This window comes from Rhinolophus ferrumequinum, chromosome 2 (assembly GCF_004115265.2).
Source record: "Rhinolophus ferrumequinum isolate MPI-CBG mRhiFer1 chromosome 2, mRhiFer1_v1.p, whole genome shotgun sequence".
Taxonomy (NCBI): domain Eukaryota; kingdom Metazoa; phylum Chordata; class Mammalia; order Chiroptera; family Rhinolophidae; genus Rhinolophus; species Rhinolophus ferrumequinum.
In genome coordinates, this window is record NC_046285.1 from 69,988,933 (window position 1) to 70,007,423 (window position 18,491).

Consider the following 18,491-nt stretch of genomic DNA (forward strand, 5'->3'; position numbering starts at 1 on the left):
CAAGGGTTGTGACATCACAGCATAGGTGAAAACATGAACTACTTGCCAACAAGGTATAGGCCAGGAGAAAGTGTCACAGTAGGCAAAAATATAGTAAAGTTCAAAGGATGGGCACTCCAGACGAAAGCAGGCTTCTCAAAGAATAGGAAAAGGATGCTGTTGACAAAAGAATGTTCAAACGTATAGGAAAGTTCGGTAAGAGTTTATCTGAGCCAAATTTTTGAGGACATGTACAGAAGCAAGATCTCAACGGACTGAGAGAATGCTCTGGAGATGGAAGTTTTGCAGTTCTCTTTATCAATTTAGAATCAAAGGAGAAATTTTAAAGAAGGTTACACAAAATCCATTGGTGGTAGGTTAAGGGAGCTGGAGAAAGAAAAACGGAAATTTCTAGGATTGAATAAAAAGCAATATGGAGAAACACATACCTCTTTTACATTGGTGAGTATAGGGTAGTTAATAACTAACATTTACAGCATATAGAAAAGGTATGGGGGAACAGGATAGCAATGAGGGGTTCTGTGGTCTCATGTTCTGGTGGTCTTGCTTCCTGGTGCCTGTGGTTGTGCCTTTGAGGAGTCTAGAAAAACAATTACTCTGACATGTCAACGTTATCCTAAATGAATAAGAACGGTAGACAGGGCTCACTTCAGGTAAAGATTGGCCTTTGCTAAGGAAGCTGTATGCCTAGGACATAACTATCCCACCATGGCCTGCCCAGTTAGGAGTCTGTGATCAGCACATCTTGTGTGGTTTCTTTTGGTCATTGAACTTGTGAAGGCTGCCACGTGGCACCCCCTGAGCTTGTCAGGTTTATTACATAGCCTCTTTTTCATTCACAATGCATTTGGTAAATTTGTATCAATAATCGAGCTGTGATGTCACTTTAAAAATAAGACTATGGTGACAAACAGAAAGCATTTCAAATTTAGAAGCACTGCAATAATAAGCATAAAACTTCATACATTGTATTTGTAAATAGTTGGGGTGTGTGAATATTTGTCTTGATCATCTTTGAGGAATGTCAATTTGAAGGAAAGAAAAAGAAAAACATGTGAGAACAAGGTTCTTCCAGGGTATAAGCTGAGCACCTTGGAGAGTGCATCACCTCATTGTTCCCTGCGACACAGCTAAGTTTTCTTATACCCACTGTCTCTCAGGTTTACTAGAAGAACTGGCTTTCCCAAGGAACTCCATTCACTGTTAAGAGTCTTTTATAAACGGGAAAAATCCAGCTCAATGCATTCAATGTACTTAAGAAATCTACAAGGCCACAAATCACTATTATTATTACCTCCCTTTTGGATTTGTCACCTCACTGCCAGCTATCAATACTGACAGCACTTTACATTGGAAAATCTGGTCCTAGTTCCCAAAGCATTAGCTCCTTTGATCTTCAAAACAACCCTGTGTTGAAGTAAGTAGGTGGTGCAATTATTTTCTGGGAGAAAATGAAGACTTAGAGAAAGAAGGTCATACTCCTAGAAAGAGGCACATGGTAGATGAAAATCCAGGTCTTCTGGGTCCAAACCTACTGCATCTCCCACTACCATTTTAAATTGCATACTGATTACGAGAATGGTTCGATTCTCTGACAAAGAGCAAAACCCTTGGCAAGTGCTCCTGAATTTTCCCAGAGAATCTTGGAGGAGTAGGTGCCGTGTTTCAATCACTTGGAGGGAAAGAGACTGTGGCGGGCTGAATGTCTCATGTGCAAGGCTTTGGCACTGGGCTTAGGCTACAGATGGGCAGAGGGAGAGGAGGCCAGAGAGCAACGCTCCGAGCAGGGATTAAACACCCAAATCGGAAAGAGAACAGCTGTAGCCCCTTTACATCACAGTTTTAAAATTCTGAGCGTATAAAGAACTATAAAAATCACAAGTAGGCCCTGGATCATAACAGATGAATAAGGGATTTATAATCTCTAAACTGCAAGGAGAATGGCTTACATTTGTAACATTTCCTATTTTGATTACAATCATTGTCCTGAGAGCAGATTCATGTTGTGCCTTTTCTGATTCTTTTTGCAATCCATCACAAGAAGACAACAGAATGGAAGACAATAAAAGCTTATGTAACTTCAGACCTTTCCATTTGGTTTTTCTTTTCATTTTCTCTTTCTCTCTCTCTCTCTTTTGTTTTGGTTTTTTGTTTTGTTTTGCTTCCTTGTTTGTCATAATTTGAGCAGTCGTTTTCTATTGTGGCCTGTTAGTCACTTCATTAACTTGGGAAAGGGAGATGGTCTGGACAATTAGCTTCCAGAATATTAAAAAGGTTAAAGCACAAAGCCTACTGCTGCTTAGTGCTTTTCATAAACTAGCTCAGGTATTAAATTCTGGTATCTTGTTCCAAGTTCCCAACCTATAATCATGAGAAATGGCACAAAGCAAGGCTCTTCCTGAATTGTTTTAAAGTGACATTCTTCTTCTAATGCTCTCATGTCATATGCAGTTTATACGTCAATAAACCTTGGGGAAATTTCTGCCCTCCCTTCCCTACAACAATCTACAACAACAGAGTATCCTTTATTCCTTCATAGGGACTTTTTTAAGCTCAATCTGTTTTCCTTTGTATTAAAAGAACTTCTATAAAGTTGATAAGAACCTCTATAACAACCCAAGTTCTCTATTTTTCTAGAAATATACCATTCAGAAAATACAGTGTGAAGATGTCAAAGCTCATATTCAAGGAAACAAATGCAAAAGTCTTAGGCCCAGTGCCTCTGGGCTCTAACCTGCCTAGTAACTATTATGGCTTAAAGCAGGATCATAGCAGTGTGTGCCTACCTGTATTACTGTGCTATGTATAACCATCTGGAAAACTCTAGCTGCACCAATGCAAGAAAAATTAGAAAACTAAAAAAGACATGAATTAAGTTACATTTTTCACGTGTTATTCAAATTCTACATTTGGGTAAATGCAAGGATGACATAAAAATCCAGGAATTTCTAAATTAAAAAGGAAAAAATAACTTTTTCTTCTCTGTATTGATTATTGTTTTCCCTCTTGTTCCAGCTAGATTGCCTAGCCTTGTATAACACAGAAAATATCAAGCATAAGAAACTGGTAGCACGCCCATAGCTGAACTGACTTTATAGTATTACACCCCTGTCCCCATCAGCTACGCTCCAACTGCCCTTGGGTGGCTTTATACACAGGTGACATTTGGGACCTATGGGGAATTTCCCCTTGGAGACTGCAAAGCTTGAGGTAAATTATACCACCATGTGTAGCAAATCTAAGAGCTCATTAAAGCATTTCCACACAGTGTTTTATGATGGATATGGCAGCCTCAGGAATTCCAGTTGGATATATAAACAGCCTCTTGTTGTTTGTTATTCTAACTGTGGTCATTATAAAAATGTAAATATGTACACTCTGTCTTCATTTGCATGTAAATTTGGCAAGCAGTATTTTTAAAAAAGAAGTCTGGTCACCCACTTTTTTTTACCAATCACTAGTCTTCTCAGACAACAGATTAACTCATTTGTTCATCCATTCATTTCTTCCACAAACATTTACTCTACATCTACTATGCACTAGGCAGAGTAAGAGGGCAACAGACATGGACTATACAAAAATGATAAGGAAAAACATTAAAAACATGTGGCCTAGTGGGCAGAGAAACAGTAACAGATAAATTATCTGCACCATTTGTTTGTTAAGTGGTAGAATTTGGGTACAAATAAAATTCCATGTCAGGAGACGCAAACTGGCAGGTTTAACAGAGATGTTATTTGAGTTGGATTTTGAGGGATAAGTATGACATTTCCAAATGGAGACAGCTCAAAGGACATCATTGCTAGGAGAAAGAGCAAAAACATGGAGAAGATACGTCGAGGGAATGCAATTTTAGTTCTGGCCTAAGCAAAATGTAATTAAGTAAAGGAAATCCACTTTCTGTTGCCTTCCCTCCCCCTTCCTTAAATCACATAACACATGCAAACAATACAAATAATGTTAAACTTTGCTTCTGTTTCTCTCTCTACTTTTATGAACAAAGATAAGATTTTGCTACTAACAACCACAAAGACAGCAACTAGGATTTCTGGTCAAGAGAGCAAAGTAGGTAAATGCTGTGCTAACCTCCTTTCAGGACCACATCAATTACAACTAAACCACAGAACAGCCATCATTGAGAATCACCTGAAGTCTAGAAGAACTGAAGACTCACACCTACAGACATATAGAAGAAGCCACCTCGGGACTGATAGGAGGGGCAGAGACACGGAACGGGCTGGTCCCACACTTGTGAGTGACCACTGAAAATCGGCAAGGATATCTTGGTTGCAGAGGTCCCCCCAGGAGGAGCAAGGGGTCCCAGCCCCATATCAGGCTGCCCAGTCCAAGGTTCCAGTGCCGGAGAAAGAAGTCTCCATAACTTCTGACTGTGAAAACCAGGGGAGATTGTGGCTGAATGAGACAGAAGGCAGCTGGGGTCCCAGGCATTCCTCTTAAAGAGACTATACACAGACTTACTCACTGACATGTCTGTACTCACTCATTCTGAGCTCCAGCACTGGGGCAGCCGCTCAAAAGGTGTCAGGAACATACAGGAGGAACTGAATTATCTGGTTTCAGGATGAAGCCTGGAGGGGCAACTTTCTTCTGAACACAGGACCTGGTGGAAGCCATTGTTTCTTTGTTGAGCCCTCCCCCTCCCTACGTGCAGACACAGGTGGCTGCCATTTCTGAGTCTCCATCAAACTGGCTATCATCTTTTGTCTGCCCTTTCCTGGTGATTCCCCTGATGCCCCGCCCCACCCAACTTTTGGGCACACCTAAGCTGCTTCCAGTGGCTTTTCCATACAAATAACCTATCTTAGCTGATGCTGCGAACTTTCAAAATATCTCTCAAAGTTTCATTAAACCCAAACAAGAAGCATCTGTTTCGGAGTGTCCCGTACCTCTGGCTAAGCAGCCCTAAGCCCACACTAGTGACAGCTGGCGTCAGTTCGTAGATTGGCCTCTTGAGGCACCTTTAAGCCCAGTGCCGGCAGCTGCCATCTGCAGATTGCTTAGTGGCTCATTCCAGGGGGACCCAGGCAGAACACAGGCTATGGCTCAATTTGGCCTGCAGTGGGTCCCCTCCCAAGAGGCCCCAGGGCTGGCACACCTGATGGCCAGCTTCAGACCAAGTAGGAGCATCACCTGGCTATAACACACCCAAAGGGCAGACTGGGCAGGCACCAGGGCCCCACTGAAGTGAACTCTGCTCTGTAGAGTAAGCCCCTGCACCACAGCCCCTCCACTGTAGTCACAGCCAATACCCAACCAATCAGCCTGAGAGTCAATTCCTCCCATTGATGTGCAAACAGCAACCAGATTCAAATACAACAGGAAGGCACACACAACCCATACAAGGGACAAACCTGAAGCACCCATCTCTGGTGACCAAGGAGACGGCACAACTGGATTCCACAGGACACCTACTACATAAGGCACTCTAAGAAGACTGGAGGCACAGCAGCCCTACCTAATACATAGAAAAAAACACAGGGAAGCAGCCAAAATGGAGAGACAAAGAAACATGTTCCAAATAAAAGAACAGAACAAAGCTCCAGAAAAGAACAAAACAAAATGGAGACAAGCAATCTACGAGACACAGAGTTCCAAACAGTACTTATTAGGATGTCCGATGATCTCAGGGAGAACTTTAACAAAGAGATAGGAAATACAAAAGTGGAGATAGAAAATATAAAATAGAATAAGAATCACTCAGAAATGAAAACTACAATAACTGAAATGAAGAATACATTAGAGGGAATCAACAGTAGATTAGATGAAGCAGAGGATTGAATGAATGATTTAGAAGATAAGATAGCAGAAAACACCTAATCAGAACAGCAAAAAGAAAAAAGAATCCAAAAAACTGAGGATAGTTTAAAGGGCCTCTGGGACAACATCAAGCATACCAATATTCACATTATATGGGCACCAGAAGGTGAAGAGAGAAAGCAAGGAATTGAAACCTATTTGAAGAAATAATGAAGGAAAACTTCCCTTATCTGGCAGGAGAAACAGATATACAAGCCCAGGAAGTGCAGAGAATCCCAAACAAGATGAACCCAAACAGGTCCACACCCAGACATACCATAATTAAAATGCCACAGGTTAAAGACAAATCAAGACTCTTAAAAGCAGCAAGAGAAAAGCAGTTAGTTACCTACAAGGGAGCTCCCATAATACTGTCAGCTGATGTCTCAACAGATACTTTGCAGGCCAGAAGGATTGGCAGGAAATATTCAAAGTGATAAAAAGTCAGGATCTACAACTAAGATTACTCTACCTAGCAAGGCTATCATTTAAAATTGAAGGACAGGTAGAAAGCTTCCAAGACAAAAAAGAAAAATAGCTAAAGGAGGTCATCACCACCAAACCAGTATTACAAGGAATCTTAGATGGACTTCTTTAAGACGAAAGAAAAAAATCAAAATATGAATAATAAAAATGGCAATAATTACACATCTATCAACAATTACTTTCAATGTAAATGGATTAAATGTTTCGATCAAAAACATAGGGTAGCTAAATGGATAAGAAAACAAAACCCTTAAATATGCTGCCTAGAAGAGACTCACTTCATATCAAAAGACACACACAGACTGAAAGTAAAGAGATGAAGTAAGATATTACATGAAAATGGAAATGGAAAAAAAGAAAAAAAGCAGAGGAAGGAATACTTATACCAGACTAAATAGACTTTAAAACAAAGTCTATAACAAGAGACAAAGAAGGACCCAGTAATCCCACTTCTGGGTATTTATCTGAAGAAACTCAAAGTGCTACTTTGAGGGGACATGTGCATCCATATGTTCATTGCAGCATTATTTACAATGGCCAAGATGTGGAGGCAGTCTGGGTGTCTGTCGGTGGAAGAATGGATAAAGAGGAGGTGGTACATGTATACAATGGAATATTGCTCGGCCATGGAAGGGAATGGGTTCTTGCCATTTACAGTGGCATGGATGGACCTGGAGGGTAATGTGCTGAGTGGAGTATGTGAGACAGAAAGACAGATGCAATGTGGTTTCACTTATACAGTATGTGGAGTAAAGAACAAAATGAACAAATAAAACAGAAACAAACTCACACATACAGAGAACATTTAATGGTTGCCAGATGGGAGAGGGTTTGAGGGTGAATGAGAAAGGTAAGGGGATTAAGAAGTACAAATTGGTAGTTACAAAATAGTCACAGGGATGTAAAGTTAAGCATAAGAAATATAGTGAATGATATGGTAATAACCATGTACAGTGCTAGGTGGATACTAGACTAGTCAGGGGGATCATTTCTGAAATTATACAAATGTCTAACCAGTATGCCGTACACCTGAAATTAATATAAAATAATATTGAATGTCAAAATAAATAAATAAAGTGTAAAAAAAAAAAAAGACAGCAACTAACTTGGGTACTGTGCTGTTTCACATTACTATCTCCCTTGATCTCACAAGTCTTTGAAAATAATTAAACCAGCCTTGTTGAGATATGCCAGCTGACTAAGGCCTACCTGCAGTTAAGATCAAATGTTTATGCAGAGCATGAAAAGCTTTCAAGGAGGTCAGTCAAAATGTCAGGCTACAATGTCCTCTGCTGTGCAGTTGCATTGCAGGGACTGGCTGAGCATGATACTGCCTTCTCAGGTCTAATTGGACGTCTCCAATAGGCTTGTACCAGATGACTGTAGAACAGATGACTTCTCAAAGAGCTGGTTACTGCCCCAGCAATGAAGCAGTACAGGGACTATATTTTCTAAAGACAAAATGAAAACACATGATCTGGATAATAGGACCTGGCATCTCAATGCAAAACCATCTTGGAAACTGTTGAGATGGAAGGGTGCACCAACCATTTCTCTGAGGAGGATCTGCTCTCTATACCAATGCTGTCCAATAAAAACATAACACAAGTCACAAAAGTGAATCTCACATACAATTTCAAACTTATCTTATAGCCACATTAAAAACCTAAAAAAAAAATACAGGTGAAATTCATTTTAAGAATGCATTTCATTTAACTTAATCCTGTCCAAAATATTATAATTGCAAAATGTAAACAATATTTTAAAAGTGTTAACCAGACATCTTACTCTCTTTCCATACTAAGTCCTTGACATCGTATGTCTTTTCCACTGAAGCACGTCTCAATTTGAACTAGCCACATTGCAAGTGCCCAATAGCCATGGGTGTCTAGTGGCTATGGGTTTGGACAGTATAGCTCCATACCAAAGGAACTGACTGTGAGCCTCCCTTCCCTGCACCACTCTGTATTGACAGTAATCCCCAGACGGATTACCCAAAGTTAATCAAGACTCTGGCTTATCATGTATAGTAAATACCCTTACTTCATTCGTTCATTCATTCATTCATTCATTTATTCACTTAGAAACCATTGACTCAACAACTATTATTGTGTGTCAAGTTATGTGCTTCATGTGGGGACACAAAATAAAATTAGACTTGGTCTCTGCTTTCAGAATCTAGTCATAGAGAAACAAATAAAACAATAATGAGGCAATAGATTGAATATGTTGACAGTGTGTGCACAGGGAGCCTTGGGAGCTCAGAGACAAGTGAGGAAATGAGCAAGGAAGAGAAAAGCGCTGTGGAATTATTCAGAGCACTGCAGGCCTAGTGAAAGCTTAGTTGGACAATTGTAAAGTGGAAGGGAAAACATACCTGAAAAAAAAAGGAATATGTGTGAAGACCTAAAGCAAAGTCAAAAGTACAATCTGTGACAAGGAGCTTCCAGGGATGTCAGAGAATGTGTTAGGAAACCTTGAGTGTCTGTGTTGCATATACCCAGTCACAGTTGGCATGGCTTGGAACCACAGAACCTGCAAGCATCCAACACCTAGCTTAGAGTCTTATGATAAGTTCCAGGCAAATCCCTGCCCCTTGTTTGTAGATGCAGACTATAGAAAATCAATTATCAACATCCCAGAACCAAACTAAGACTCCAACAAAGTATGCTGCAAATGTGTATGCTGGATATGAATACAAGTTACTGTCATAGTTATTCAAACTTATAGCATTTTTAAACCAAAGGCTGCGGGCTTAAGGTCAGGATGTCTTGCTCTTAAAACAGAACTTTGTGTATCAATTCAGAAAATGCTGTGCTAAAATATTTTCAGCCACCGTAGCAGAATTACACTTATGTTGGTTGACTCTCTTTGACTTTAAGATAGAAGGAACAGTTGGTCCCTTGCCAACATCTCCAGCCACACCTCTACCTTCACCTCCACCCTAAAACTCACACTCAAGTACACTGCACTCCTGTCATAATAAACTACCTGTGGTTCTTGAAACACAAAGCTGCAGTCTCTCTCAGTTGCATACCTTTGCACATGTAATTCCCAGATTTCAATATTAGCTGCTATCTGACCAACTCCCTAAAACTCAGCTAAAGTGCAACCTCCGTAAGAAAGCCTCTCCATCCTCCCCACGGTCCACCCCTCTAGGTGGATGCCGCTCCGATGTGCTCCTATAGGCCCCAGTGAATATCGCCACCATAGTTTTTTTCTTCCATTTACTTATTATCTTCTCCCACAAGACCAACTCCTGGTGGGCAAAGATTTTTTAAAAATTGTACATCCCCAGCATCTACGCAAGTGTTCAGTAAATGATTGATAAATGGATGAACGAATGAAACAATCAATTAATTACATTGTCTTCAGAACAAAGTGCTTTAGGTTGGAGAATGTATGCTATGAATAATTTAGATACAAAAGGCAGAGTGGTGGCTAATCAATCAAATATTTTTTAAGCAAAGTATTGCATGATAAAGGACACAAAGGGCTGTGACCAATTTAAAGGTAAGCAGATTTTGGCTCAAGGTAGAACTTTCTAACAACTAGGGCCATCCCCTAAAAGAATGGTCTATCTGCTGTAGGCAAATTATGCCTGTGGGCCAAATTCAGCCCACCACATATTTTTGTAAATAAAGATTTCTTGTAATACATCCACTCACATTTGTTTACAGATTATCCGTAGCAGCTTTCACACACAAAGGCAGAGTTGAGTAGTTGCAACAAAACCCTAAGGCCTGCAAAGCCTAAAATACTCACTATCTGGCCCTTTACAGAAAAAGTTCGCTGACCCCTGGTCTGCTCCTAATGCGGTTGTGAGATTCTCGTCATAGGGAATATTCAAATAGAGGCTGGATCTATCCAGGATGCAGAAAGAATATGTCCCTTAACCGGGAGAATGGTAGCCTTTAAAGTTCATCCCTCTGTAAAGGTCTATGATTATAGGCCTGCTTTCCGATGACAAAAATCGTTTGTCTTTGACAGCCCTTTCATGGCCAGCTCTGCTAGTCGTAAAAAGGAAATCATCACCTGTATGGTTATGGTTTAGGTAACACACCTGACCTCCTTGATACAGCTTACTGCCACTCTGAATACTCAAGGAAAGAGATTCTTGGCTTCAAGTGTCACCAGGGCACTATCACAGGAAGACGTCACAGAAGATTGAAAGGCAGCCACGGGGACAATAACCTGACCTGCTACTGACTCTGCATTTCCCAACCAACCTAAAAGCAGGCTTTCCCCCTGGACCACAGGCATTAATCAGGGGACAGCCCTTCAGCCTTGGCTCTTCTTTAGGAGGCTGGTGGTCACTGTGGGTAGGGAGCCACCTAGGAGATTACCTCTTCCGCTTGCTTTATTCTTACTGACTCCCCTCAGCAGGGCTGGAGGTCAGGTCTCCAAGAATGCTTTTTCATCCGTTGGCAGGTTTATTTACCAGGAATGAAAAATTCTCAAACTGAAGCACTCTGGATGAAAAAGAATGCCTCTTCAGAGATCATTTCATTTTCACATATTAAAATGACACACTGTGAAATGTTTTTAATGTTGAACTAAGGCCAGGTGTATTTGCTGAGGTTGAAATGTCTGCATGCGTCACACTTTCATTTCCAGAGGATGTACTTTCGGGCGGATTAAGGAAGGAGCTGCTGCCTCAGGAAGAGAGAAGCATTCCTGTATCCTGTTCTGTTGGAGAAGACGCCGCTGTAGCAAACTGGCTGAGGACGGCAGGTTTGGGACCAAGGTGTGTACTTGCTCCCACCACCACACCAGTAAAGCACAGCAGTCATTTCAGCACGTTTCTGGTATTAGTAGGTATACTGTTCTATTATACAAATAAAGAAGGGACAGGAGCAAGTCCCAAAGGCTGCATTTTAAAGTAGTTATACGAGCTATCCGCAAAGACACTTATATTCACTCAATCCCCTCTTCAAATATCTCCTCACCAACCATGTCAAGTCCCAGAAGATGAAGGCTCAAGGATGAAGGCAGCTGAAAAGACCCCAAAACATTTGTGGTAGAAATTATTTATAGTTGCTGTTTACTTCTTTCCAGCGGTCATATTTGAAAATGCTTACAGGTTTCTAGTAAATCTGCCTTTCCCGCCTGTCCCTTTAGAAAATGATTCTCTTTCCTTGTTTACCAAGGCTACTGGGCCAAAGAGCTGCACTCTTGCTCTCAGATTTCTGCCGACTCTTATTATCAGTCTGAAGGAACTGGCTGCTTTAGAAGGAAGAGAAGAAATCTCTCCAGCGTTGTGTGGGTTAAAGGGAGGATCATGTAAGTTATAGCTGTCTAGGGCCAGCTGACTCAATAATCGGCATTTGGTCTTTCTCTCCTCTGCCCCTCTCCCCTGTGCTGGAGGATACCTGATGTAATAAAAAATAATGGAGAAAATTTGCTCCTGTGAAGCCTATTGAAATGCTCCACTGGTAGGAGTGACTGTAGGTCGGGAGGGGAAACGTTTGGTCAATGGGATTCAGAGTGATGCTCCGTCTTCTGAACTCCCGTGGCACCAATTGGTTGAACCCGGCCGTGACATTTATCAAGTCCCGCTCTGCTGCGCTGTCGGTGTGTGTCTGTCTCATCCACTCAAAGAGTGTGTAAAAATTCCTTATAGGTAATATACTCTCACATGCTCTGCTTTGTACCTCTAATAGCTCCTAGCACAGGGCCTTATACCCTGAAGCCATTTGAAAAGAAGAAAAATTTGGTGTGCTACTTCTGAAGCCTGTGAACGAGTTGGAATACATTTTTTAAAGTTTTAAAATTTTTAAGAGTAACCGGAACACAGACAAGAAGGAGGCAGATTTTTCAATCCTTCCTCACTGCGACAGGCAGAATAATAATACCCCCAAAGATGTCCAAGTCCGAATACCCAGGATCCATGAACACATTATGTTACATGGCAAGGGGGAATTAAGGTTGCAGATGGAATTAAGGCCGCTAATCAGCAGACCTTAAAAAGTGGGAGATTTTCCTAGATTATCTGAGCCGACCCAATGTAATCACAAAGGTCCTCAAAAGTGGGAGCAGGAAGCAGAAAAAGAGTTAGTATCAGTGAGCTATGTGAGAAAGACTAGTAGCCATTGTCGGTTCTGAAGATGGAAGGGGGCCATAGACCAAGCAAGGTGGGCAGCCTCTAGAACCTGGAAAAGGAAAAGAAAAAAAAAATCTCCCTAGAGCCTCCAGAACAGGATATGGTCCTGGTGATTCCTTGCTTTTATTTAGCTCAGTTCTGATTTCCAGAACTCTAAGAAAATACATTTGTGTTGTCCTAAGCCACCAAATTTATGGAGGTTTGTTACAGAAGTACTCATAATAAGAAACTAATAGACTCAACATCCAAGACATGCAAATGAAGGGAAGTTTAATATTGAAGTCTTTCTTTTCCTGATGGTTTCTGCCTGCAAGATGGCCTTCAATCCTGTGTGACAAGCAAGTTTCTAAGAGATGGGAACCAAGAAACTATAAGCCCAAGTCTTTGGCCCCCGCCAGACCCTTGTATGCTTCAGGCAAGAACTACTGTGGAAGTCAGAGCTAGCCTTGCTCCTACATGAAATGAGCAGTTGTCTCTGTAGTGCGATTTCATGGGAAGGATAAGGTTCCCCAACCTACTGCCCCAAAAATGTCCCTCCTTATTCCCCACTGGGCCTAGAGAATAGGAAAAGTAATATCACAGCCTGTTGAAAAGGGCACCATCCCTCCTTTCTGTAAGGAAATCTTATATCTGTGGATATGAAGGATCTAGTTTGCACACTGGAAAACACTTGCTATAGTGCCTGGACAACAAAATGTCACTTGAAAGTGGTGTCCCCAAACCTGATAAACAGTGGATGTTGCCAATTGGGATAGGGTCAGAGCAAATGATACTGGCTGGATACACAAGGGGATGCATTTAGACAGAAGCATTTGCCAAGCCAGGGAGGAAAATAGAGGGAATGGGCTCCAAAGACCATCTTTACTAGTATCACAATTTTGCTTACTATCAATACTTAAAGGTGCAGGCTCCCCAATTCAGTCGATCAAGTTGATTAACCTGGAAGGGCTGCAAAAGCTGCATCTATTCTATCCTCTGAATGAAATAGGAGCCTCAAGCGTTCTTATAATTGTTCGGTATCCAAGGTACAAGTGAACACATTTATGGGAATTGGCCTCTAGCCCACTTCTTATGAATACACATAAACACACCTTTTATTGCTCAATAATGTTTTCCCTTTTGCAACATTTTATGAACCACTAAGAAAAAAAATGGGGCTTGTATTTTAATTTTTTCAGGAGAAGAAACCACAGAAATACCAAATCTTGCAAATGGGAACTTCTCTTGCCTGCTGCTTCAACCAAAAATTATTTGTCAAGGGAGTGGTAGAAGCTTCAGCATCAACAACTCGAGATATTAATTTGGTTCGAATTCAACTGACTTGCTCTCCAGACTGAGTTTCTGCGTTCCCCTTTACGAGCCCAGCCTCCTTCTCTGGGGTGCTCAAGGGGCAATGCAGCAGAATTCATCAGCTCTCCATGCCTCTGGGATGGGCTCCCACTGGCTCTGTTACCGATCAGCACTCTCTAGCCTTGGCTTCTGTCCAGAAAAACAAGAAGCTCTTTCCATGCACACCTTTTCACTTTTCACTGCTACCTGTCCACCGTAAGTCCGAACATTCATGACCCCCTACCCGGGCCATTGACCAAGAGCTTCCTAATTGGACACCTTGTCTCCAAATTTCACATTCTCCAATTTGTATAACCACACTGCTGCCAAATTAATATTGAAGGAAAGATATAATATTGCCCCAGCTTAAATGCTTCAATAGTTCTTCATTTTTTACCAAGTGAAATTGAACATCCTGAACCCGGCATTCGACTTCACACAACCTGGCTCCAAACTACCTTTTCAGATGTATCGCTCACTACCCTCTTTCGTGCGTTCGGCACTGCTGACAGTCTAGATGGTTTGGAACTCTGCAGGGTCCCCTACACGTGCCTTTATTCTTGCCACTTTGAGTTCTTTGTTGCAAGCCACAGAAAACAGACTTTGGCTACCTTAGGAACAAGGGGATATGCTGGAAGTTCAGAAACTCTAAGGAGCAAGGCTCAGAGAGGACAGAAATCAGAGCTGTTCAGAGCAGGGGGGTTGCTCAGTAGCAGGAACTTTTGGACAATCTCTTTCATGCACAGCCAAAGGAAATAAATGAGCCCGAGATTTTTCTGAGGTTTTGGTTTTGTTTTGCTTTGTTTTGACAGCCTACTCAGATTCCAATTCCAGAGAGTATTCAATTGACTTAGCTTTGGTTAGAGAAAATCAGAGCACCTAGACAGACAACTTTGTGAACTTTATCTAATGGGAGAAGAGAATTCTCCAAAAGTAAATCTGAGTGTTAGTACCAAAAGAACAATCACTGGAGGCTGGGCAGCCAAAGGCAACAAATACCTGCAACAAATTATCTCCACCTGGAATGTTCACTTCAACCTACCCATCCTTCAAGATCTAGTTCGGACATCATTTGGTTGCCTGAGCTCATCTCTCTTGCTGTGAATTTCCAATTCAGAGTATATTCTTCTCTTTCAGTCCTGCTTACTTTCTTCCGTGTTTATTGTTATCTCACTTACTAGCTTTGTAATGAGAAAGTCACCTCCTCTCTCCAGGCTTCAGTTTCTGGAGCTACAAAAAGGAGATAATAACTATCTCACAGAATCATTCTGAGTAGGACTAATATCTGTGTGTAATGTAATTAGCTCAGTGCCTGACATGTAGTAAGTCCTCAATATATGCTGTTGTTGTTGTTGTTTTTATTAGGCTGTCACCATCATTGTCAGTATATAACTCTTTTAGACTGGGAATTGTGATTTATTTGTCTTTATAGACCCTAGGCAAATACACACAAAACTATGTGCTACTTCTGGTGAATGAATGACTCAGTTAATAAAGCAGTCAATCGATGAAGAAAATTTGGAAGCTGAAATTGAAACTGGGGTTGCAGTAGGCCTGGCCTTTCTACTTCTACAACCAAATAAGGATATCCCAACTGTAGAAGCAAGGATCGCCATAGATGTTCTAAGAAATAGACAGGAAGAGAGCTTTCCACTGATCATTCTGTGGGTCTGAGGCATTGGAAATACAGCCCCAGTTCTGTTTTTTGGTGTTGTTGTTTTGTTTTGTTTTGTTTTGTTTTGCAGGGATAGACTGTATCTACATGAGATTTTAAAATCAATAACAAAAAGAAGGAATGAAACAAAGAGGGAGGCGGGGGGAAGGACAGAAGGAGACCACTAATGAGAACTTTTGGGGGGGGAAAAACACAACTTTTGGGTGACCCGTGGTGAGAGGAAACAGACACCGCACCCCCAACTAAGTTTTCTAACTGTCAGTGGCCCCCTTAAAAGCCATCCTTGGTGTTTCTACTATGTGCAATAATTAGGGATGCTTCTCAGGCATCCATATCTTCCTTGGTTACCATTATGGGTCTGTCAACTATGAATTTATCTAAACCTTCAAACCTATTTTCAGATACAGTTTTGCAAATTTTCATTTGTATCTTAAAAGTTTTGCTTTAAGTCTCATCTGGATGGCTAGTGAAAAACAAGAGAAAAAAAAAAAAAACAAGCCCTTCCAAAGAGAACTGGAGAAAGTTACATTTAAATTTTACCTGTGCCACTCACTCAACAGCCTTGGGCCAGGCATTTGCCCTCTCTGATTCACTTTGATTCATTTAAAATTGATATAATAATCTTCAGATTAGTGCATTAGAGGTTAATTAGATTTTAACTTCTTCACGCCACTCAGAATATGATGGAGATTATATGAATGTTACATCTTATTATGGATTCTGGATAAGAATCCTTTTTTAATTTGACTAAATTTGTATGCTGCCTGATTATTCCTTTGTCTTCCAAACTATCATATGTTTACACACTTTGGATAATCCCTGCAGGACCGCAATGTATGACTGCATTGCACTACTCTAGGGGGTGATATTCTTATTGTTTATCATAGTTATGTTCATTCGTTATGAAAATTTCCAAATGAATGTCAGTAAAGTGTCTCAAGGCAGGGATAGCTTTTTCTACTTCACACAAAGATATTAAGAAGACAGTATGGCTCAATTTGAGACATTAGGATGTCTTCCCCCACTTTATCCTTAGGCCTTTAATAAATTTCCATTTATTAAATGAATTCAAGAAAGCCCAATGGTATTTCAAGTATAATACACATGTAGTAGTTATCTCCTGCATCAGACTTCCCACTCACATAGCATACAGCCCTTTGATCTGAGCTGTTTGTCACGGAGCTACTTTTTGAGGCCCAGCACTTCCCCTTTCAGCGCTGGTTTTGGATCCAGGAGATACACACTTAAATGCAGGTCTATAAATTAATCAGACTTGAATGTCTTCTCTCCAGATCCCCCATATCTGGCACAGAAGTCTGTCTCAGGTTGAGTATGACAACGATGCCAGGCAAATCCACAGAGTAGCACTAAATGTTGTTCCAATTAACATTGTCTTTTATTTTTCTCCTCAAAAGGAGATCAGTCCCTGGATTTGGCTCATCTTTTGGGCACTGAAGAGTATTCTTAACTCTCAGACTCAAGCCAAGAAAAACGTCTCATGTTCTGTTTCTACATTTAATATTTCCAGGTGGATTTAAGAAAACTACTGTTATAATATATTGTTCTAGGTACATACATGAGCACATGTACACACACACACACACACACACACACCTATATAAAACAAGATATAACCATTTTAATAGGCATCGTGCGTTTCATAGATTTGAGAGTAAGAATTTTCAGGATGATGCAAGCAGTCATGCATCAAGTATTCATTGAGTTCTTACTTAAAACTTCTTTTGTTGAAACCACAGGAAAGGCAAAATCCTTGCTTCAAGATAGGAATGGAATGATGTCAAGTTACTTACACTACTAAACCTTATTTTTCTAATCTTTAAAATGAGAATAGTAATATCTACCCCTCAATCCACCAGTTAACTGAACTATAACAAACATGAAATCTCTTGAGTTACTAGTAAATATTTAATGAATACTTATGGAAAATCTACAGCACTAATTAAAAATATAAACGTTGTTCCTGCCTTCATGAGCTTCTACTCTTGTTAGTGTCCTTTTTTTTCTTCCCTCAAGAGAGTCTTAAAGAAGGGAGCAACCAATGGTGTGCTGGAGGCAGCTTGCATGGGCTTGTAAGAGCCAATTATTAAATATACAAAACTATTAACAGTTGCTAAACCATTGGTAGCTTAAAATGTGGGAGTATTAACACTACAGAAATTGCCAAGGACTATAAATCAAGCTTCTTTACACTCCCTCCCTCCCCCAGAAATCCAGTTTTCCAGCACACATTTGGGAGCAAAATATGAAAACATGGGAAATATAATGCAGTGGTTAAAGACAGGGGTCTGGAATTGGGGAGACATGTATTAAAATCCTACTTTTACAATCCATCAGCTGTGAGACTTTGAGCAAGTCATTTAGCTCTGAGCCTTATTACCCTCACATCCTAATATTGTGACCTACCCATATTAGACTGGGCAGCTTAAACAACAGTTTCCTCATAGTTCTGGAGGCTTGAAGTCCAAGATCAAGTGGTCAGCATGTCAGTTTCTGGGAAGGACTCTCTTTCTGGCTTGCAAATTGCCAACTTCTCGTTGTGTCCTCATGTGGCCCTTCCTCAGTGTATATGCATGGAGACAGAGCAAGCAAGCTCTCTAACGCCTCTTTTAATAAGGACACTAATCCTAACAAATCAAGGCCCCACCCTGAAGATTTCATTTAACCTTCATACCTCTGTGAAGGCCCTCTCTCTAAATAGGGGCAGGGGGCTTCAACATACGAATTTTGAGGGGACACAAATATTCAGTCCTTAACACTATCTGTAGGTTTGTTGGGAAGATAAGACGAAACACAGTATGGAAACGTAATGCCTCGTATTCCACAAGTGCTCAGTAAATATTAGTTATTATTACTATTACTTGTTAGACAAGTGAGTTTGGCTTTGTGAGGTGATAGGAAGGGTGACTAGAGATGGGAAGCCTATAACCAAGGTTATTGAGCAAACTGCTGGGAAACCTCAGACAAGTAGAATCTAGACAAAGACAGACCTCATTAAATGAAAAATTAACAAGATATGACTAGATATCCAGGTGATAAGAAGAAATGGTCAGAGATAGCTCT